Source organism: Leuciscus leuciscus, assembly GCF_965113295.1.
Source record: "Leuciscus leuciscus genome assembly, chromosome: 4".
Lineage (NCBI taxonomy): Eukaryota > Metazoa > Chordata > Actinopteri > Cypriniformes > Leuciscidae > Leuciscus > Leuciscus leuciscus.
In genome coordinates, this window is record NC_138728.1 from 9620181 (window position 1) to 9644991 (window position 24811).

The 24811-nt window shown below is 44.0% G+C and overlaps 1 pseudogene across 1 annotated transcript in view; it reads right to left on the reverse strand.

Annotated features, from left to right (window-relative positions):
• LOC309496348 (antigen WC1.1-like) overlaps positions 1-24811 on the reverse strand; it is a 42494-nt pseudogene that overhangs the window by 17482 nt on the left and 201 nt on the right. The window contains exons 2-12 of the transcript XR_014211781.1: positions 24456-24770; positions 24050-24373; positions 23662-23973; positions 22298-22600; positions 22109-22180; positions 21610-21924; positions 20859-21059; positions 20665-20760; positions 19109-19168; positions 18895-18913; positions 13949-13983 (exon numbers count right to left, since the gene is read on the reverse strand). The product of XR_014211781.1 is annotated as an antigen WC1.1-like (transcript). The remainder of the gene's footprint in view (positions 1-13948; positions 13984-18894; positions 18914-19108; positions 19169-20664; positions 20761-20858; positions 21060-21609; positions 21925-22108; positions 22181-22297; positions 22601-23661; positions 23974-24049; positions 24374-24455; positions 24771-24811) is intronic.

The following is a 24811-nucleotide window of genomic DNA, read 5'->3' on the forward strand; positions in this document are numbered from 1 at the left end:
ATTGGTCTGTTGTACAATATAAAGGGCAAGCTGTGCCGCACACAGTCCTACTTGTTATTCCAAACATTTCCCTTGCTGTGAAGACGCTGATTTAGCCTATACGTGTATTTTGGGACTCGACTGAAGTATGACGCCTTCTTTATATTAAAGGTAGGGTAGGTAGGAATTTTATAAAAAACTTTTTTCCAAATTTGTTTAAACTTTCTCTATATATCAATACATAATTAAAATGTAAGTACTCTGAAAAAAAAGAGTATAAAAATCGAGTGACTCTAGACCGTTTAATCTGCATTAAACACAGCTCATTATTTCCATTCGGGATGAAACAAAGGATTGGCTTAGGCAACTGTCACTCTCTCGCAACCATGGCAACCACCCTTTAGCCACACAGGATCTGCCCACTTGCGCGCACCCGTTTGATTTGAGGAATTCAAGAGGCACGGAACCTAGGAATAGCAAAACAATGGCAGAGAAAGAGCAATCAAAATTCACATTACCGGCATATGCAGTTAGCGAAGGCAAACAAGGCAAAAAAGGAAGACAGTACTAGAAAAGGTAATGAACAAAAAGTCTTTGGATAAACAAAGAAATAAAACGCGTGTCAATATCCTCGGACCCTAGTTGCACGACCTCCTCTGCTTCGCCCTCGACCCCGGACCTGTCCTCGAGCTGACGATGCGGTACTTGTCTCTGGAGTGTAACGTTAGTCCTCATCAAGAGTCAACAATGTTTTCATCATGGAAACTCTTACATGCAGAACACCATATATGTTATGAATCTTACACGAAATTCATCTTCATCACAGTGTAACTGATGGTAATGGAAAAACGTGTATCAATGCAAACTGTGTTTAGCTTTGCCTTATAGATATAACTAGCTCGTTAGCGAATCAAAAAATATATATTTAAAACTTTACCAATATCAATATGCTAGCTTGATAGTGAGTACTAAAATACATCTTATTTGTTTATATTCATAATGATAAAGTAGGGCTGTGCAATTAATTGAATTTCGATTTCGATTTCGATTTTTGCTCCCAACGATCACCAAAATAGTATAATCGAGTAAAAAACGATTATTTTGCCATGTTCTGTTTTGAAAGAACGCTCTTATTTTGTCTTGTGTTCTGAATGACGCGCGCACGCGCACATCCGCCCCTCCCGATGCCATAAACTCTCTCAGCTTGAATGTTTAAACTGATAAAACTTAAAACGAAGTAAAAATGATCAACTTTAGTTACGATGCAATGCTGGCCCGATTGTACAAGTGACAATTCCATCATGTCCCGACTCCTGAACGCGAATGTGTAGTTTCGACGCTTGCCTTGTCCAGCGCATTTTGAGAGACAGAGAGAGAGAAGACGCATCACCGCTGAACACTAACGCGGTTTGTGAAATTGCGTCTTGGAGAAAGTTTTAAAATTATTGATTTGATTTTATAATCTGTGTGGATTCATTTAGGCTACTCATACAATCTACATGCTAAAGTGAATCAATGTTTGCGGGGGAATTTCCCGCATTAGGCTATAAGTGGTAGACCTGCGGGAATATATTAAAATACTATATTATTTATTTTAATAGTTCAAAAAGTACAATCAATGTTCAAATTTCGATTTTTTAAGAATTGTTGAAAGGTGTCTTTGGTAACACTTTACAATAAGGTTCATTAATTAGCATTAGTTAACAATAATGAACAATACTTCTACAGCATTTACTAATCTTAGTTAATATTAATTTCACCACTTACTAATACGTTATTAAAATGAAACGTTGTATTTGTTAACATTAGTTAATGCACTGTAAACTTAACATAAACAAACAATGAACAGCTGTATTTTTATTAACTAACATTAAAAAAGATGAATAAATACTGTAACAAATGTATTTCTCATTGTTAGTTCATGTTAGTTAATACATTAACTAATGTTAACGAATTAACATTATTGTAAAGTGTTACCGTGTCTTTTTAATAAATGCAACACGTTCCCAAAGTCATGTGAAATAATCGCGTTACATAATCGTGATTTCAATACTGACCAAAATAATCGTGATTATGATTTTTTCCATAATCGAGCAGCCCTATGATAAAGTTAGATTTTTTTATTGCATGTGATTCTGACATGATGTCACTACATGCACTGCGCTCCTTCCTCTCCGCTCGTCTTCCAGTTCAGCGGTCGGAGTCGCGCGTTCATGTGTTTTGGGGGCGTGGCTTTGGAAGGAGCCCAGAAGGGAGGGGGTGGAGTGAATGGAAATAATGAGCTGTCTTTAAAACAGTCGTGAGAGGTCTACAGACACTCGATTTTTATACTTTCTTTTTCAGAGTACTTACATTTTAATTATGTATTGATATATACATAAAGTTTAAACAAATTTGGAAAATAAGTTTTTTAGACAATTCCTACCTACCCTACCTTTAATAGTTAGCATCCACGTTACATTGCAAATATGAACATTTTTGACTGAATGAGAGATGCGTGACCGTTTCGATTTAAATAAATTTGTTTAGGCTTAGTGTTTAAAATAGGCTAAATGTTGTTTGTAATAAAGGGCACAATATAGGCTATTTTTATAGGCTATGTAGCCTATATATTATTTTATTATACATACTTATTTTTCATTCTTGTTGTTTTCTGCATTCATTTAAGGATTTGTCATACAGTCAGGGAAAGTAAAATAGGCAACACATAGCCTACATGTTAATAGTGTTTATCATGTAAATGTTGTATTTTATTTACAGGTCTTTTACACTATTGCTGAATAGGCTAATATTAAAATGCGTTTTTTTATGACGATTTGACGCGCACGCGTTTCTCTCTCAACATGATCCGGTGTGACTTGCACTCATGTGCATGCGACTTATTTTCTGCCAAATACGGTCAGTTAAAAAATGTTGCTGTATTATTACAAAATGCATAGAGTGGAGACCATTTGGGCAAAAAAACTAAAACAAACATATTGTGTTCATTACCTTGTAATGGATGTTTTCCCTAAACCTAACTATCTGGGTCTCGTCTACAAATCGACGTCCCCAATTTAGTACCTGGGTCTCGTCTCCAAATCAACGTCCCCACTCGGGTATCTGAGTCTCGTCTACAAATCGACGTCCCCACTCACCTAGTCTAACTTGTTCCCCTAAACTAACTTACTTGCTTCCCTAAACTGACCTGCTGCGCAGCAGAAATTAACAGACAGACATCAGCAAATGTCCTCTAAATGCTTTAATAACGGCCGGGAGAGTCTTCGAGCAGTTCTCAGAGAAACTCTCCCAAGAAGAATCAAGGCCGGAGGATCTCAGACAAATTCCATTGAGAAATCCCCCCGTAAAACACATATACAACAGTTTTTATAGAATCAAGGTATGGCATAAATTTCAGGCTGCATTACATAATTTCCCCATTATTTGATTGGTTCTTCATATGCAAACCCCTCTGTTACTAGGTAAAGCAAACTTTGTTTTATTGATGACTTCATTCGTTAATCACAAGATTCTAACAGACTGTCTAGTTTCATTTCCCAAACTTTGTTATTTTTATACATACATACGCACACAGTCAAAGACACAAGTTTTCCATTGGTTTTGTACAGTACATCCTGTTCCCATGTTAGATGTTAAGGTAAGATGTTAAGATCATGATAAGAAACATGGTTAGCTTAATATTCAGTTTAAATTTTCCACCACAACCTCCACCCACATTTGGGCTTAATCACTGTCATTATTAGGAAATGTATTTAGGTGTAGACAAAATCAGTTATGTTTATTTATAAATATGAACGTACCTCACATCTCCCGGACACTAGCCATAAGTCTACTTCTTTGGCCTATTTTTTTTAGCTGGCCAATTCTCAAAATCTGTGTGGAAAAGCTGCGGAGCGCGGAGAGAACGCACAATGGCTTTGCTTTGGAAGTTTTTTTTTTTTTTTTTTTTTTAAGTTTAGTTGCCAGAGAAAATAACACACAGTTTTGTTTAACATCAATTGATACTCAATATTAATTAAATAAATGTAATGTCAGAGAATGCACAAGCATCATTTTGAGATGTAAATTATAATACATTTTAATAAAACACACAAGGCCTACATCATAAAAGGCGTCATACTTCAGTCGAGTCCCAAAATACACGTATAGGCTAAATCAGCATCTTCACAGCAAGGGAAATGTTTGGAATAACAAGTAGGACTGTGTGCAGACACAGCTTGCCCTTTATATTGTACAACAGACCAATTCAATTAGGCAGAATAACTTTTTATATGTTTGGTTGACTGTGTTTCATTTTGATAATGAGCAGTCTGCGATATGAAGCAACGTCAGAACTGATACTATGTTGTGTGAGAGCGCGATGCGCCTATGCCATCACTTGGATTTGTTCCACTGCTGGGAAATAACTTAATACTCTGTTATTTATAGTCATACAGATAATATGACATCATTCGAAACAGTAAAATGTATATTTGTATTTGTGTACATTCAAAATGACTACAAAATATCATGTCATTGAAAAATAAATAAAACAACATGATGCGCTGCTTTAGCGTGTCTCTGTCTCTTTAGATCTTTCTGGCGCTCACCAAAAATGAACCAAAATACAGAGAATTAGCCTTCTTGGTGCGCCTACTTTTGAAAGTCAACATTTAGATTATGTAACGTTAAATGCATTATATATGCCTGAGTCACTTTGGAATAAATCACAGCGTGTTTCATGATAAAACGTACCTTAGCCTATACAGTCCAGAAAATAGGCTATAGGTTATAGCAAATTCAGACCAACTGCTGGGCTCTTCTGTTGTACCGAGCCATTCGTTAGTCTAGTTGTTTGATGAGAAAATTAAATGTAGCCTATAGTTGCAATCAGGGCCTGAAGTTAACTTTTTTGACCACCAGCCACTGTGGCAGGTGGATTTAAAAATCCACCTGCCACAGTAACTTTTTACTAGCCTGGTAATACCAGACTCTGCTACTTCACTTTGCTTCGTACAGAGTCTGGAAGGGCATAATAGAGAAGTGTTTTCTCTCTCGCGGGGGGGGGGGGGGCGCTTGTCTGAAGTTTAAAATCATTGGTTACCCGTAAGCCAATCACATAACGTTTGGTTATGGCGTGTGTTATGCGCATGCTCAGCCGCATCTAACTTCCACTGTAAACGCATGTATGATGCAAAAACTAAACCATCGAGCGAAATACCGGAGTGAACATGGCTGTGAATGACTTTTGCAGATTATGTGAAGTAAATCTACGCGTCCTCGGTACAATCAGCGTCTACGTCACGGCTCTCAGCCCGCCCTCTGTTCGTTGATTGGCCCGGCTGTTTTCAGGCCGGTGGAAAACTGAAAGATAGGCTGCTATCTCAGACTGACTACAGGAGCGAAATGAAATTAGCGGAAGTAGGAAGTCTGACGTAGTCAGGCTAACATTTTACCAGCCAGCCAGTTTTTTTTTTTTTTTTTTTTGCCTCATAAAGGTGAAAAATAGAAATCACACAAACATTGTTCTTTAACTTGTAAGAATACACATTTAAGTGCTGCATCTTTTTATTCATTGATTTTTTGTGTCACAGACATAGTCATATGTCATATTCATATATAGCCTACTGACTGCTGCTAATCTGAGTCCACAAAAAAGGAGCAGATGCACTCCTCTTCCTCCACTGCTGCTGCATCTTCATGAGGTCTGGTCTCCTTGACATGTCCCCACCACTTTTTGACATGTCCCCACCCCCACCAGAACTGGGGCCCCCCACACCCAAGACAAAAATGGTTTGGCCACTGATCAAAATTTGATGTTGTCATTTAATTTGAAGTTCAGTACGCTCAAAATACCCGGTCAGCACAAGTCCGGTTCTCAGAAGAGGAAAGAAAAGAGAAGAAGAAAATAGAGGTTTTCTAAACAAATATATATATATATATATATATATATATAAAAGCGGTGACGGTGAAGCTGGAACTAGTAAAGTCAACGTAAAGCAAGGTAAGAAACAGCGCAGCAAACGCTTACGAGCATTGTCAGGAGTTTTCCTGCATTTACATTTTTGGGGCGGCCGAAGATTTTTGTCCCGCCAAAGCCGTCTCGATTTTTGTCCCGCCAAAGCCTTATTTGATCGGTAAGTGATGTAGAATGGAATGACTGCTGCGCCTGACAGGGCGATAACGAGCAGAGAGAGCCCCGGCCGCGCGCGCGCACTCTCACGTCTTCAAACAACACGTCGAGCGCTGTCTTGCGCTCTCTCACTCGCGCATATTAATCGAAGTCAATTGAACCGTTAAGCAGAACTAAATTAATATTAATATTACTGGTAAAGTTACCGGGTACCGGACATTTTCTCACTGGTTCCCAACTCAACATACACACGCACACACATCTGTGTAACTGTCATTGTACCATAACCAACGTCAGCTTTGCTTTATCTCATCTCATCCCATCTCACCAACAGTTTAATACTGTTACTCGCACATCCAAAACATTGTATTTTACGTCGCGGACTTAAAAAAAAAAAAAAAAAAAAAACAGACGCAAAAAAACCCAACAACTAATGAATCACTCAATTCTCATTGGCTACCCGACAATGTGGCAGGTAGATTGACAGTTCTCTTACGAGAGGTCTCTCGTACTGCGTAAGATATCTTACGCTCGGGGAAAATCCTTTTTCCGCGAGATATTGAAGCCAAAAATTATCCTTAATTTTGTAATAATGCAAAACGCGTTGCAGCAGCAATGCAGACATAGGCGAGACAGCTCGCGCGCCTATTGGCTGCTCTGCGGCAACTGCAGCAGCCTATCGAGCGAGGCCTGGCGTGACGTCAGACCCAATCAGGGCACTTCGCGCCCGCTGCGTCACGTCCCGCCGAAATGGGCGTGGTCTAGGCCTATAAATATCGCTCGCAGGCAGCTATTATCTGATTTTTCATCCTTCAAGCGAAGCACACGCATCGCTGGAGCTGGATTAGGAGCCGCGCCGTCGAGAGAGAGCACCTTCAGCGGGACGAGTCACTGAAGTCGCTGGCCGCGCCGCCTTCCTGCCTTCCTGCTGCGCTTTCCGGCGCTTATATCCTTCTCTTTATTACACTGTATTTCTGTGTGTGTGTGTCGCCGCCGCGACACACATTTCTAAAAGAGCTAGCGTCTTTTTAAAGATGCCTTCCTGCGGCTCGTGCAGAGCCACACTCAGCGACGGGGACCGCCACGTGATCTGCGTTTCCTGCCTGGGTGAGGAACATGCAGCTCTCGCGCTCGCTGACGGCGGATGCCCTCACTGCGAGCTGATGGCAATGGCGACTCTGAGGACTCGCCTAGCCGTCTTCACCGAGACTGCTCCCCCGCCCGCCGCGGCGTCGCGCCGTAAAAAGCGCCGTGCCCAGCGGGCCCCGGAACCCTCCCTCAGCCGCCAAAGCTCGCCGGTTCGCCCGCTTGCTTCCCCGGCTTCTTCTGTTTCGCTTCCTGACGGACAGCGGCCGCCGTCTGCCGCCGCTTCCGTTGATATCGCGGATGAGGAAGCCCTGCTGGGAGAGGATGATTCCTGCTCTATCCTGGCGTCAGGCAGTGAGGATTGGGCGGGCTCTGAGGACCCCGCGCCCCCTGCCCGCACTTCGTCAGGCAAGAGAGCTTCCATCGAGACGGAACTCATGCGAGTACTCGCACAGGCCGCGGCGAGCCTCGGCCTCGAGTGGTCTTCGCCTGAGCAGCCCGCTCACAACCGGCTGGATGGATTTTTCCTGCCTGGGGAGCGCGCTTCACCTGTGTCCAGACCGGCGCCTTTTCTTCCTGAGTTACACGAAGAAGTCGCCAAGTCCTGGAGCGCCCCCTATTCTGCTAGAGTGCGTCCTGCTGTTTCTTTGGCATTCTCCGCCGTTGACGATGCCAAGAACAAAGGATACCTCTCGCTGCCGCCGGTTGAAGAGGCGATAGCGGCCCACTTATGCCCGCCCTCCGCTGGACGGCGCGCTAAGCCGGCCCTACCCTCTAAAGCTTGCCGCACGACGTCGAGCTTGCTCCACCGCGCTTTCTCCGCCGCCGGGCAAGCTGCGTCAGCGTTGCATACCATGGCAACGCTCCAGATCTTCCAGGCCGATCTCCTCCGTAAGCTGGATGAGGAAGGACCTGACGCGATCTGCGTGCTGGACTTAAGGAGTGCCACGGACCTCGCCCTTCGTGCTACTAAGTCCGCAGCGCAAGCCATTGGACGGACTATGGCTTCTCTCACCGTGTCTGAGAGACATCTATGGCTGACGCTCTCGGAAATGGCCGAGTCTGAGCGCACCGCGTTCCTCGACGCCCCGCTTTCCGCCGCAGGCCTCTTCGGATCCTCCGTCAAAGATTTCGCGGAGAGATTCGCAGAGGTACAGAAAGCGTCTCAGGCTATGAAGCACTTCCTCCCGAAGCGCTCCAGCTCTGCAGCAGGCCGTGCGAAACCGTCTGCTCAGAGCTCACAGCCACAGCCACCGTCCACCGCCTCCACTTCACAGCGCCGCCAGGCCAGAAGCGCGAGACCGCGCTCCCGCTCATCCGGTCGCCGCCCCGCAGGACGCGGCCCGCGACCTAAGGTTACGGTGAAGCCCGAGGCCCCGAAGTCGTCCTAGCACAGCTAGGAAAACGACGGTGTTCCAGTCCCGCTGCGGCCGGACTCACACCAAAGCTATTCGCTCGTCCAGTTCCAGAAAATGTGACTGTTCCAGTGTTTTCTGCAGCCAACAAGTCGGTTCTGTCACCCGCTTGCCTGCACACAAATGCCGTTTTCACGGCTACCCAGATAAATCCCCAAAAGAGCGTATTTTCTGGTGTCCCGGCCACGGCCGATGGTGTTTCGTGTGTAGTAAGAATGCCCACTGCCCAGTGCCCATCCCTACACATAAGCACAGCCTGTCACACAGGGCTCGCGCACATAAAACCGACTCAGGTCGGTTGCGCTTCAAACATGGTGAATGTGCCCACTACCCAGTGCCCACTAACACCACGTTATGCATGTCTCACGGTTTCTGTAAAAACGAAACCAACGTGCACTCGCTTCACGCAAGCGAACGATGTTTTCGGTGTGATAAATGTGCCCGCTGTCCCGCGCCCACATCCACACATAGACATGACAGTTCCCACGGGAACCGCCCAGCCCTCCCCCTCGCGGTTAACCACCGTAGAGGAGTCGAGCGCGGGCAATCTGCCCGCTGTCATCAGCGCGCCCCATGCCTCAAATGTCACGAGCGACACGCTTGTGTTACAGCACACAGAAGCTTCTCCATCGCTGAGCGAGCGGAGCGCGCTTCGTATTCGACCCCTAGCTATCCATGCAGACGCATGGGCAAAGCTGCCCGGGGTTTCGAAGTGGGTGCTGAACATTATAAAAAGAGGCTATTCGCTGCAGTTTCGCCGACGCCCTCGCCGCTATGTGGCGCGCGTCGAGACCACGGTAAAAACAGAAGTAGCACATCTACTTCGAGCCGAAGTGACGAAACTATTGAGAAAAGGGGCCATAGAACCCCTCTCTCAAGATCAGAGCGAAGGAGGGCTATACAGCAGATACTTCCTGGTACCGAAAAAAGACGGGGGTCTCAGACCCATACTAGATCTAAGGCAACTGAACAAAGTGCTTGTGAAGCGACAGTTCAGGATGCTCACGACCAGGCAAATCCTTGTGCAGATTCGCCAAGGAGATTGGTTTGTGTCAATAGATCTGAAAGACGCGTATTTTCAAATACAGATAGCGTCACGTCACAGGCGATTTTTGAGATTCGCCTTCGAGGGCCAGGCATATCAGTACACAGTCCTGCCGTTCGGTTTGTCCCTAGCACCCCGTACATTTACGAAGTGCATGGACGCGGCGCTCGCACCCCTCAGAATGAGAGGCATGCGAGTGCTGAATTATTTGGACGATTGGCTGATTCTAGCGCAATCTCGCGCAGTGCTCATAGAACACACGACCATTTTACTCGATCACCTCGAGGATTTGGGTCTGAGTGTCAATTGGGCGAAGAGCTCCCTGTCACCCAGTCAGAAAATATCTTTCCTGGGCACAGAACTGGACTCACTATCCATGATAGCGCGACTATCACAACAGCGCGCGGTAGACATTCGACGCACAGCGAACTCTTTTCGCTGCGGCGCGTCTGTCCCGCTCAAAAGATTTCAGAAGATGCTAGGTCTCATGGCCTCAGCATCGTCAGTACTCCAGCTGGGTCTGCTCCGCATGCGCCCGCTGCAGTTTTGGCTGAAAGCGCGAGTCCCACGCAAAGCGTGGGCACCCGGTTTGCTTCGCCTCAGGGTCAATCAGAAATGCGTTACAGCTCTGAAACCCTGGAAAGCGAACGACTGGTACCAATCAGGTGTAAGCCTGGGGACTTCCTCGAGGGTGAAAGTGGTGTCCACGGACGCGTCCACCTCGGGATGGGGAGCGCTGCTCGAGGGCAGACCGTTCTTCGGCCAGTGGTCAGAACGGGAGAAGCTCCTGCACATAAACTGCCTCGAAATGCTGGCAGTAGACAACGCGCTGACGCGTTTTTGTCCCCAAATAAAAGGTCACCACGTCTTGGTCCGCTCGGACAACATGTCTGTGGTATCCTACATAAATCGCCAGGGCGGCATCAGATCCGAGAAACTGTACAGGCTGGCAGAACGCCTCCTGGTATGGGCTCAGTGCAACCTGCGCTCGCTCAGAGCAGCGCACGTGCCAGGGATCATGAATATAGGACCAGACAGACTGTCCAGGAACAATGTTCCGGCAGGCGAATGGTCCCTACACCCACAGACAGTCCAACTGCTGTGGAAGAAATTCGGCAGAGCGGAAGTGGACCTGTTTGCGTCTCAAGAAAACGCTCACTGTCAAGAATTTTTCTCCAAGAGCAGGAGCGCGCTGGCCCATGTGTGGCCCCGCCGCCCGCTCTATGCTTTTCCCCCCGTCTCTCTCCTGCCTCAGGTGATAGAACGGATCAGGGAAGAAGGATGCTCAGTACTGCTGGTAGCACCGTTCTGGAAAAACCAACCTTGGTTCCCAGCCGTGATGCAGTTAGCAAGTACTGCCCCGTGGCCAGTACCAGTGAGGAGAGATCTCCTCTCACAGGCCCGCGGCTCGATCTGGCATCCTCACCCGGATCTATGGTCCCTTCATGTCTGGGCCATCAACGGGTACATGTTGGACTCCCTAAAGGAGTATTAAACACGATCACGCAGGCTAGAGCTCCGTCTACAAGACGACTCTATTCTTCGAAATGGTCAGTGTTTTCGGGCTGGTGCACAGCCCGTGGTGTGTCACCCACAAATTGTGATGTGACGGAGGTGCTTTCCTTCCTACAAGAGCTGTTGGATGGGGGCAGGGCCCCCTCCACGCTCAAAGTTTATGTGGCGGCTATAGCAGCGTTCTCAGAAACAACGCTTGGTCAGTCAATAGGAAGGAACGATTTAGTCATCCGCTTCCTTAAAGGAGCTAAGAGACTGAATCCTCCCAGACCTCCCTCAGTCCCCGTATGGGACCTTTCTACGGTTCTGGAAGCCATGAAAGGTGCGCCATTTGAGCCTTTACAGTCAATCGATTTGAAACACCTGTCTTTCAAAACGGTGTTTTTGCTGGCTCTCGCTTCGGTGAAGCGCATAGGGGATCTGCACGCGCTCTCTGTGAGCGCGGCGTGCATGGAGTTTGGGCCCAATGACTCAAAAGTTATACTCAAACCTAAGCACGGTTATGTTCCAAAATCCCTCAACACACCGTTTAGGGCGCAGATTATCTCTCTGTCAGCCCTACCGGTCCCTGATGAGGAAAGAGACGCGAGCCTCCTTTGCCCAGTCAGGGCATTACGAGCTTATGTGTCTCGCTCGTCTGTTTTCAGACAGACGGAACAGCTCTTTGTTTCGTTTAGCGGACGTTCTAAGGGACTAGCCGCGTCGAAACAGAGCCTATCCAGATGGATAGTTGATGCTATAGCGCTGGCATACGCCTCCAAGGGCATGCAGTGCCCTTTGGGTGTCAGAGCGCATTCCACAAGAGGCATGGCCTCTTCGTGGGCTTGGTCGAGTGGGATTGCCTTGCAAGATATTTGTATGGCGGCAGGCTGGGCCTCCCCGTCTACATTTATAAGGTTTTATAACCTAGAGGTTCCCGCCCTGCAGGCCAGGCTGCTGTCGGTCTAGACTACCAGTATTATCTGACCTGATGCGTTCAGCTCAGAATGCTGCGTTTACTGAGCACAGCTCAATTTTCGACAGTTTAAAGCTGGGCAAACTGTGTAAGACCCACATTTTTTCCCATCTGTTCAGGCCGTACCCCGCCCTGTCTGTATGATGAAATTTGCGTCCCTTCGACGCTACTTTATGTGGAAAAGTGAGGCTGCACCCCTCCTTCTTCCCGGACTCTCTGTGAGTTCACTGAGTGTTTGTGCACTATATGTACCCCGGGCTTTCGCCCTTGGGTCTTTGGTGTCAGATCTCAGCACGCACGGCGTTTTACACTGGGTCCCCTAGCGTAAGATATCTTACGCAGTACGAGAGACCTCTCGTAAGAGAACGTACTCGGTTACTAACGTAACCTCGGTTCTCTCTAGAAGAGGGAACGAGTACTGCGTATCTTGCCGTGCATGCACACGCTCTGGTTGCTTCGATGATGAAAAACCAGATAATAGCTGCCTGCGAGCGATATTTATAGGCCTAGACCACGCCCATTTCGGCGGGACGTGACGCAGCGGGCGCGAAGTGCCCTGATTGGGTCTGACGTCACGCCAGGCCTCGCTCGATAGGCTGCTGCAGTTGCCGCAGAGCAGCCAATAGGCGCGCGAGCTGTCTCGCCTATGTCTGCATTGCTGCTGCAACGCGTTTTGCATTATTACAAAATTAAGGATAATTTTTGGCTTCAATATCTCGCGGAAAAAGGATTTTCCCCGAGCGTAAGATATCTTACGCAGTACTCGTTCCCTCTTCTAGAGAGAACCGAGGTTACGTTAGTAACCGAGTACGTTTTACCCGCCAATTGCAAAATTCACCCGCATTTGGCGCGTGGTCGGGTGTTAATTTCAGGCCCTGGTTGCAATACACGCGTTTTGTAAGCTCCGTGCAACTGCTGCAGCGGACTATTATTACTAGAATATTAGAAATCGAATACTCAAGCTGTTTTCTCATTTTTCTACTCTTAATATTAAATAAAAAAAAACGACTGAACGAAAGATACATGGATTCTCTTGAACCACCACCGAATTTGCGGCAGAAAACTACTGCAGTGCAGCCAAAATGCTCTGTTCGACTTATCTGAGATCCTTTACTCTTCCCTGTGGATGACCTGTGACCTACTTTCTGTAAGATCAGAATTTTTGAGTTTGAATTTTTGAGATTGAATTTTAGAAAATTGAATTTGAAGTTCCGAATTTCTTCATCTTGAAAACTTGAATCTGTATTTTTTTAAACTGAATATTTGCAGTATAAGAATTCAGAACAAAAAAACTAGCTGTTTGAAAATACATGTCTATAAAATTCAGCCATAAAAACATTTCAATTTGTTAAATTTCAAATGTTCAATATTCGTAAAAAAAAAAAAAAATAATAAAATTCAGAACTATTTAAACTACCACCTAAAATCCAATTTTGTTAGATTACACTTGCAAATAATTCAAATTTACACAATTCAAATTCAAATCATTTTGTCATATTATAAGCTCCATACTGTTTCGCGTGCAGGAGACGGACATAATGCTGCCGCGAATGTGACGCGCAATGTCACGTGAACAAGCAAATCCACAAAGAAAGAATAATAAACAAAAAAGTAGGCTACGCTAATTAGATGGTTCTAATTCGGAAAACATTTGTATATGTCTAAGTCAAATTGCCATTGAAAATTTAAGACCTTTCTTAAGTAAAAATAAGGCTTTTTAAGACTTTTATGGCCTTAAATTTGAAAAATCTAATTTAAGACTTTTTAAGGATCCGCGGACACTGCTGAAGTGAATTTTATTGAAGTGAAGTGAATTTCTGTGATCAGTTAAAGTCACTGACCTGTTGGGCCCTCAGTGGTGCTGACGTCATTATAGTAGGGGACCGTTCGGTATTTATGGAAGGGGCCACCGGAGGAAAATAGGGGAGGGTCATGTCTTTTTATTCTTTGTTGAGGGGAGGGTCATCCAATTTTTTTTAGTCTAGGGGGAGGGTCACCCAACTTTTATATTCATGAAAACAGCAACATTTCAAAGTGGCTTGTTTGGTGCTATTTTTTTTCCATTTAGGTCGATGTTGATCTCGCGTTATCAGCCCCCCTTCGATATCAGATGGGTCTGACCCAACAAAAATCCAGTTTGGCGCAGTTTGACAGTGCGCGCGCACTTCAGTTCGCGCTTAGAAAAAGTGCATCATGTCAGAACAGAACGCCAATGAAATGTTTGCCCGGCAAAGCTTTAAAGCAAGAGAAAATAATTAACTTTTGTGATTGCGAATAAGTGCACAATGTCCTGTGAGTGTAACTCTACCGCTGCATTAACATGTTGTGAACGTAGGCCTAACTTACGTCGAGTTTTACAGTATTGGGACTGAGGCGCATACTACCATATTTTAGTTTCCATTCTTATTTTGTTTCCACGATGTGTAAGATGTAGGGCTACCACCACATCTTTAAATTACTATTAGATTTATTTAAGTTAACATAAATACGTAGACCTACACCACAAAAACTAGTTGAGGATAAATTCGTTAAGCTTGGGCGATTCCAGTGTTATGGACGTGACATTTGCAGTCAATACTTGAAATATAAATTCTCAGAAAATGCATTTAATACCAATATTTTGAAACGTCTGAAAGGAGTCAAGACATTAGAAAAATATCAGTCTACACATGCGTTTTATATTTAATATGAGGGAAATACACATGTGACGTGACACAAAAAATCTTTAACTTTTAGGTGGCAAAATATTTTTTAGTAATTCTATAAATTACACTGTGCAAACCAAAAGATATATACCCACCGGATGAATAAAGACATATTATTACATAACATATTATTTTTATTTTATTTTTCGTGGTCGCATTTATGTAAAAAAATGACAGTTCTCCATTACGGACATGACTGCTCTGAAAGCGACTTTAAAAATTTCACAGAGACCTCAAACAGAAAGCACAAAGCCTTTCTTTAAAGTGAATTCCGTTTTTTTATTAATTGTATCTTAATTTTAATCAATGTTTTATCTGGATTTAAATAGCCTAAGAAGTAAATATAGTAGAAAATAGATAATCATGACACGGAGGCGCGGGCGAGAACTGGACTCTTGTCTCATAAATGAACCGAAACTCAGCGTAAGTACTTGCCTCACAGACCTGAGAAATATATAGAAAGCTTGAAATGTCTACTTTTAAACAGAACAATTCAAAACGAAGGAAAACAGACTGCTTTCTGCTTATGAAATGTGCATTTCTCTCTGGCGCGTTCTGAGAAGATCGCGACGCATCGTCAACTTCATCTTTGCAGTCGACACAGAAAACACGTGTTTATTAATAAACAATTAAAATGTCTCCTTGCTATATTTGACATATTCATAATAATTACTTTTGCCGGTTCTTTGTGACAGCTTTTAGATGCTTTATTGGCAGCCCCACCCACATGTTGAACGAGTCACACCGCATCAGCACCAAAAACATGATTTTTTTCAAATCTAAAATCGTGATACGAACCGAATCGTAGGTTTGGTCTATCGTTACAGCCCTAGTAAGATGAGAAAGCAAGAGTTTATGGTTTTAAAAAACAAACAAACAATGGCTATCTGAACATCTTTGCCAAGCGCAAACCAGTACAGAAGTAGGCTAATCAATAAATTATCGGGGAGGGTCATGCCTTTTTTCACAATCATTTTGGAGGGTCATAGAAAAATTTATTGCTGGCGAAGGGAGGGTCATGTCTTTTTTGACAACAGATCTCAAAACTCATCCGGTGGCCCCTTAAAGGTGAACTAAGTAACTTTTTTTACCTTAACTGAACAGCTTCGGAGTCATTGGAATGGTTATATTACTTATTTCGGGTTGAATGGTGGTCGTTTCACACACCCCTGGTGCCCGTGAGCGGAAAATACGCACTTGCAACTTTGAGCCGGCGGGCCGCCGGCCGCTGCGTCATGAAGTATCGCGTGATATCAGGTCTCGCGATGTAAACAATTGCTTTACGGCCAAAAGAAATCTGCTAAAATACCTGTCATTATTGCGCTCCCTCACGCTGTCCGAACCCGAATGAAGAAGACGTTTTAAAGAACGTCCCATCTGCTTTGATGTCGTTGATCTATAGCCTCTGGTGTCTGAGAATCAACAACGAGTTTTTACAACAGTGTTGTCAAATATCTATTCCGAAGCTGTGGGGGGAGCTCTAGAGAGAAACCCGCGAGCAAAAAGCGAGAATACAGCGAAGAAGTCCCGAAGCTACTGAGTGCTGCTTTAAAGGGGTGGTAAAACACCTTTTTTCGAAGGCTTGATTGTGTTTGTGGGGTCCACTGTAACATGTGTTCATGCTTAGTTTTTAAAAATTCGCATTATTTTTCACATATTTAACCATTATTCTACACTGCTCTGTCCCTTCTTGTAAAAACGGTCGGATATTTCCTGGTTCTATGAAGCCCCGCCCTCAAAAATACGCAATGGGCTCAGATTGGTTAGCTGGCTCAGTGTGTTGTGATTCGCTAACCGCCAAGTTCACATTGTTTCGGAAACGCCCCTTACCGGTAGTTTTTGCTTCAGTAAACAACGGCGTTAATATTCCCATAATCAGTTAGAGCACGAATCAGACCCAGAGAATGTTAGTGGAGAGAATCGAGCAGAAGCTGGTCAAGAACAGCTGTTTAAGGACGTTTCAGAAAGGTATGTTTGTTTTTAAGGCTGCAGATCTATTGTGATCGCTATATGACACTGTTACTTTTGTATATTTAAAACGATTGTAGCTAAATATCTGTCGCCAGAACTATTAACCCAATACAAACACTAAACATTGGCTTTACAACAGCCAAATCAAACACAAACCATGTTTAGCATGCATGTAGATAAACAATACATAAAAGCTATAATCAACGAATAATTTACAGTGAAACGACAACAACCTCGAACATTCCAAGTTCGCTGCGCTGGTGATATTAAACAGAAGTTTGTATGTGTTTGTCGGATATGAATTAACATTAGCATTTAACAAACTGGTTTGTGGAGCCAAACAGCGTTTTCCTTTGTTTACTTCCTCGCTACAACGTACAATTAACAATACGAACTATTACAGGAAAACACGTCAACGAAAAAATCATACTTACAGTTTGTGGCTCGTAAACAGCTTCTGTTTTTAAAGTTGGAACTGCTCGATCTTTCAGGACAAGCCGTTGTGTGAATCCTGCATTGTAACTCGTGTAGATTGAGGAAGCTTTCCTCCGGAAAATGTGCAGCACAGAGTGCGACATTTGGATTATAATTATGAGGGACCGAGTTAAAAATAAATTTTAACTGTCCTTAGGAAGACTGAACAAAGTGGACCTGCAATCTGGGTGAAAATAACAGCGTTTCGACGGCATAGCGCCAAGACACTCGACTACCACAACAACTCTTTTCCAAAGCAACATAAAATGGCCTCGCCCCCGTTATGTATTGTGTTCCCAAAGGAGGGGTTTATGTAAATGTTGGGCTTAGTGATGTCAGCAAGCCCACAGGAATGTCGTGTAGTCCCTATCAGCCGTTTCTGTAGTTCTTAGAAATTGATTTCTTTAAAAGCAAATATCTCCCTTTGCTTTAAACTTTGAACGTTGTAACTTTGCAGATGTTGTTTATGCTCAAACAGCAACATTACACACTAACTAAAGTTAGAAAAGTGAAATCGTGTTTTACCACCCCTTTAAAGGAGTCATAACCTAGTATTACCTTGGATACCCACGCTCTATTATAGTCTTTCAGGCCCTTCTAAAAAAGAAAAGTGGAAAAAAAATAAACACAGAGCTTCTCTGACCCTTATTTCTGAAGGCATTATTGTCTCGCGAGATCTGATGCGATATTTTGGCTGTCGTGGACGGTCATTTTAATAATGCAAATGAGGGGCGCGTTGATTGGTAGCAGGAAGGAGGGGGGTTGACACCGCAGGTAACGCTTCAGCATATCATTCCAAAATGACATCATATGGCGCAAGTTGTGAATGAACCCGACCTGGCCGCGACCTACGGAATTCAACCGTATATGTATGAGCCAGACTCTGAACCTGAGCTGGAAAGGGAAGATGTAGAGTCGATGGAAGGACGTCTACATCAAGATGTCTCTGAATGGTAAAGACAATCATTTTGACTGAGACATACATTATACCTTATATACCTTATATACATTAACGGAGATGTAGTCTACTTTTTTTTATCAGCTTACAGTGGTTATTGAGATCAACGTTTGCTATCATGTGGTGTTTTTGCCTTGTTTCACGTTGTGGTTTTTTAGACATTCAAATTTGTGAACGATTCCGGCGTAAAATGATTAGCACAGACACCTAACGTTAAGCCAGTGGGAAGGGCTGTAGGAACCGCGTCATTAAAAATGAATTTAATCCACTGGTCCCTGACAGCTTGGTCCGTTCTTGGGAAAGAAAATACATTTACATGTTGATTCTGGCAGTCAACAACAGAGCAACTCACGTGTGCACTACGTTTCTGCATCTTTCGCGACTGAATATGAGGGGGAGAGGGGCAGGGCGGGCTTCCTGCAGCATAGGTCTGCGGTGTCCATATATGGTATATCCTGCCCTGTCTTGACGTCAAGTCGGGGCAGACATTAAAATCTCGTATTTGAGTGCGCGTGCACGTGGGCTGGTTGACGAACCCAGGGGTAAACAAACGCTTCACTTTTAAATATCGGCTTCCCGGCCAGTGTATAATTGTTAGGCAATCATAACATACATTGATTATCGTGGAAAAGTGAAAATTACAGGTCATGACTCCTTTAAATAAAAAACGAACAGTCCCTAGTCAGCTGTGACTCCTACTGCAGATTTTGATGTGAAAAATAAAATAAATAAATACCAACATACATACAGTACATACTATTATTACTACATACATATTATTGCATATTATTATTAAACACTGCTAAGATAACTTTTTTTATCTTAATGTTTTTAATTTAACAAACATACATCTGTATGTAGCGGGTAACACTATTATATTTCAGTCCTCTAACCTGAAAGAAGCTCTTCAGCATCTTCATACCCAGAATGCTGTTCGGTAGAACGGACACTTCCTGTTAGGAAGGAGCAGAACTATCAGATACATGTTCACAATCACAAATCAGCCCAAACCCCCATATGCTTTGGATCATTTCAGAATCAGAAATCAGAAAGAGCTTAATTGCCAAGTGTGCTTGCACACACACAAGGATTTTTTTCTTGTAAATGAAGCTTCCAGTGCACACAGTGCAACAATAAGACACATATAAAATATGAAAGGTATAAGACACAGTTTAGGCATATTTACAGATAAAGAACATATTTACAGTTAACAGTATTATGTTAATAAATAAATATTTCACTAAACAGTGGGAGTTTTGCACTAAGAGAGGCCTTATATGTCATTTAACTGTTCAGGAGGGAGATGGCCTGTGGGAAGAAGCTGTTCCTAAGCCTAGATTTTCTAGTGCCTAGATCGTTCTGAATCGCCAGCCGGACGGTTTGCAACAGTGCAAAGAGGTTATGGCCAGGGTGAGTGGAGTCTGTGATGATTTTATCTGCCCTCTTCCTCACTCTGGAAGAGTACAGGTCCTGGAGGGTGGGAAATAATCATTTCAGCAGTCCGGACTGTCCATTGTAGTCTTCTGATGGCTTCTGAATTGGTAGCTGAACTAAACCAGACAACTACTGAAGTGCATAGAACAGACGGCTGAATAAAATAAAAGTCTATCTGGAACTTCCACTTCAGGTCCTGAAGAGATGGTAGAGCCCAGGAACCACGAGGCCACAGTGATGTTCATGATGGTAAAGGAGGAGAGTGCTGGGCTGTTCCTAATGAAGTCCAATATTATCTCCACTGTTTTGAGCATGTTCAGGTCAAGGTTGTTGTGACTTACCAGACAGCCAGCTGTTCAACATCTCTTCTGTATGCAGATTCATCACCATCCTGGATGAGGCTGATGACTGTGGTGCTGTCTGCAAACTTCAGGAACTTAACAGAGGGGTCAGTAGAGCTGAAGTCATTTGTGTAGAGGGAGAAGAGTAATGAGGAGAACACACATCCTTGTGGAGCGTCAGTGTGCTGATTGTGCAAGTGTTAGATGTGAATTTGCCCAGCCTCACTAGCTGCTGCCTGTCTGTCAGGAAGATGGTGATCCACTGACAGATGGAGGTCGGCACAGAGAGCCGAGTTAATTTGGATCTGAAAATAACTCCTCTGACTAAAATGGCCAAAAAGATTGGGGGGTGTGCATTGTCTAATGTCCAGCAGTTTGTCTCTCATAAAAGTTATAGGTAAAAGTTGACTGAAGACAGGACAAACAATCAATAAAAACAAACACAGAGGAGCTCCAAAACAAGGCAGCCATCTGTGACGCCATCTTCAAGTTCAGCTCATACTAATCTAAGGAAATCCATTCCTTCTTGACTCACACCTGAATATAACACTAACCCTTAATCATCACAAAAACAAGGTCACACATATGAATCTGTGATTTACTCCTCTTACCACTCTGAATTCAGTGATAAGTCTGTTGATCATGACAAATCAAGCACTATGACATTTACTCACCCCTCTGAGTGAAAACACTGTGTCTATTACTGGGTCTGTGGTGAATCTCCTCATAAACGGCCTCAGTTGTCGTCTTGTGTCTTCTCTTAGAGAGAGCTGTGAGTGTAGACAGACAAACCTGCTGTCAGTTCACAACACATGACTGATCGCACACTGAATAAGACACAATAAGACAGTCTCTGGATCTCTCCTACCTCTCCTCATCACTCTGTTCTGCTGAATCAGTATAAGCAGTGGCACTAAGAGCAGTAAGAGCAAAACTCCCAGTACAACCACAAGCACAGAGAGAGACACTGGAGGAGTTTGTGGAGGAGTGACTGATGTTGAGCGCACTGTCTGAGAAACTGGAGAAGAAGCTGATGTTGTTGTGGCAGGAGTAGTGGGGACTGACAAATCTGGCAAAACACACAAAAACACATTGGAAAAAGCCAATACACAAATATTATTACCACTTAAAGGGATAGTTCGGCCAAAAATGATATTAAACCCATGATTTACTCACCCTCAAGCCGTTCGAGACGCATATGTCAATCATTTTTCAGACAAACACATTTTCAGTTATTTTAGAAAATGTCTTAGATCTTTCAGTGGTTATAATGTCATGTTATGGGGTCCACCTCCTTCAAGTCCCAAAAATGTGCATGCATCCTTCACAAAAGTAATCCATCCGCCTCCAGGGGGATAAACGAAGGCCTTCTGAGGGTAATCCGTGCGGTTTTGTCGTTAAAATTATACATATTTAAAACTTTATAAATGAAAATAACTGGCTTCCGGCAACGATCGACGCGCGTTCGTGCTGAAAATGTGTTCGTCTGAAAAATGATTGACATATGCATCTCGAACGGCTTGAGGGTGAGTAAATCATGGGTTTAATATCATTTTTGGCCGAACTATCCCTTTAAACAATTTAAAAATGAATAATATTGGTCAGTGTGTTGCAGTTACCTGCACAGGTGAGTCCAGCGTGCTCTTTGTGGGAGCAGTCAGTGTGGTTCTTCAGGGAGAGAGGACAGTCCCACAGGTGAATCTCATTCCCTCTGCACTCGACTCTGTTCAGCCACACAACACCTTCACCAGCACCAAAGACTGAATTCCCATCAGCCCTCAGTGCTGCTCCACAACCCAGCTGCCTGCAGACCACCTGAGCATCGCTGATGTCCCACAGATCAGCACAGACTGAACCCCACACAGCGTTATGATACACCTCCAGCCTCCCAGAGCACCGGCCCAAACCTCCATTCAGTCTGAGAGGAACATGATCTAAAATCACAGCCAAGTGGATACATTATTGGCCAACAGAGTTCTGTCAAGACAGAAACACCTACAGGTATGTCTGTGGAGTGATAATACATTTTCATGGTTCCCCAGAACTAAATCACATACAGTACATACACCACACATGGCTGTTATGATTTTTATGTTCTTCTAAATCAAATTAACTTACCTGAACACTGTCTCTGATTTGGAGATGTGGAGCATGACAAATAGCTTCTAGGGGACTCATGACTCTCCTGTTCTGTAATCACAAGTAAATTCAATATTATATAGACATATTTTGTTTATATACTCAATAATGTTAACTGATTATTGTTGTATTTTTAGAGATAGAAATTGCAATGGAAATCAGTCTTACCTGAGCAGGTGATTTGGGCCACTTCATCTTCACCACAGTCGTTCTGTCCCTAGGGTGAAGATGGACACTGCCACAAATTGGAATCATGTGGTCGACATTTCACTTTATCCAGCCAGTTACGAGCTGATTCTAGTCTTGGGATAGAATCGGAAAAAGCACCAGATCTTCCACAGTTCAGCTCTTGACAGATCAGACTCGCCGTGTCTCTGTTCATCTGGTTCCAGCACACATTACCCCAGGATCCATTGTAGAAAACCTCCACATTCCCTTCACAGCCCTCAGTTAACCTGATCTCTTTAAACTCTAGATGGAAACATGAACACAACCTCTGATTTCATCCAACCCCATTCATTTCAAGTGTTGGAGGTTTAATGCCTATATATGCTTACAGTATATGTTTATATATCTGGTGGACAACCTTCACTGATTTTACATTCCATCAGCAAGAGCAGAATGTGAGAAGGTTGAATTAGCAGAGCAACAGCACAGCTGTACATAAAATATTGCAATCTACACAACATAATGGGAGACATATCAGAGTTCAAAATAGGACAAATTGTTGGTGTGCATGTTGTTGGTGTGCTCATCTGTGATTAGAACCATTCTTTGTGGTGTATCGAGAGCTATGGTATCCAGGGTAATGTAGGCATACCACCACGTAGGACGAACCACATCCAACAGGAGTAACTGTCGACACATGAGGAAGCTACTAGGATGAGGATATCCCGGATTGTATCCAAAAAGCATAAAACCACAGCTGCCCAACTCACTGCAGAATTAAATCCCCACCTCAACTCTCCTGTTTCCACCAAAACTGTTCCCTACTGTGCTTGATGGGCACGTCACTGCCAAAGACTACCGAACCATTCTGGAGGACCATGTGCACCTAATGGTTCAAGCATTGTACCCTGAAGCACACTGTGCTGTGTATCAGCATAATAATGCTACATACAGCAAGACTTGTGACAGAATGAATTGATGAACATGAAAGTGGAGTTGAACACGGCCTGAACAGTCACCAGATCTAAATATTTTTGAGCCAGATTTTGGACGAGCAAGTCAGAAAACATGTTCCTCCACCAGCATTACATAGTGACCTGGCCACTGTTCTGGAAGAGGAATGGCTCAAAATCCCTCTGGCCTCTATGAAGGACTTACATATGTCCCAAGACGAATTGATGCTGCAAAAAGAGTCTACTAATAAAGTACACCATACTAATAAATTATTGTGGTCTCAAACCACAGTTTCTGTTTCACTGTAAAACCCCTGTATGTGTAACTGAAAAATGTTAGATATTGCCAGAAGATATTTTAGATTTTAAATGTTACTGAATAACAATTTTTTACAACACTGAAATGTTTACCTGAGCACACAACTCCTACATCCTCCTTGTGTTGACAGTCATGTTTTCCCCAGCCTGGAGAAGAGCAGTTCCACAGGGATGTCTCATTCCCCTCACACTCCACCTCATCCAGCCATATGGGTCCAGACCCAAGACCAAACCAGGCTGGTAACTGCTGGAGGGCCACTCCACACTGCAGCATTCTGCACACCACATGGGCATCTTTAATATCCCAGGAGTCATCACACACTGTCCCCCATGAGCCGCTGTAAAAAACCTCCAGCCTCCCTGAACAGTCTCCCCCAGAACCCACCAGCCTGATGGACCTGCGACCTGATATTCAGAGAGAGAAAAACACATTATTGATCACTAACAACTGAAGAATCTGCCCAGATGTTGTTGTTCTCACCAAGGCAGGTGATTGACAGCTGTTGTGTGGAGCTGCAGTTGAGAGTTTGTGGAGAACTGCAGTTCCCCAGATGAGCTTCACTCCCAGAGCACTGGAAGCCCATCACACACTCATGACTGTGTTCAGGACTGGATGAAGAGGAGCCGGAGAAGTTCAGCACAGAGCCACAGCCCAGCTGTCTGCAGACCACAGAGGATTCAGTGAGACTCCAGGAGTCCAGCAGAACTCTCCTCCAGACCTGATGGATGGAAACTTCCAGCTCCCCCTCACACTGTCTCTCTCCAGACAACCGCACCAGCCCATCATGAACAGACAGAGAGGAACCTGAGGAGAAGATCTCATATTTTACTAAAATAAGAATTGTGGTGAAAAAGAGCATAATGCTCTCAGTGTCAAATAAGTTTACCAGAGCAGATGACTCCAACATCTCATCTATGAGAACATTCAGCTCGACTCCATGAAGAGATGGAACATTCTGAGAGTTTTGTTTCATTCCCGTCACAATCAAACACATCAGCCCAGATTTCACCACTTCCCTCTCCAAACCAGTCTGATCCCACAACAGACACAGCAATCCCACAATTCAGCTGTCTACAGAGGACACTGGCAGCTCTCATATCCCAGCATGCATCACACACTGAGCCCCATTCATTGAGGAACCGAAGCTCCACTCTTCCAGAACAGGAGTCTGAACCGTTCATGAGTTTAGCATCTGTGTAACCTGAATAAAGAACATAGAGGTTAAAATAAAGTATAATGCAG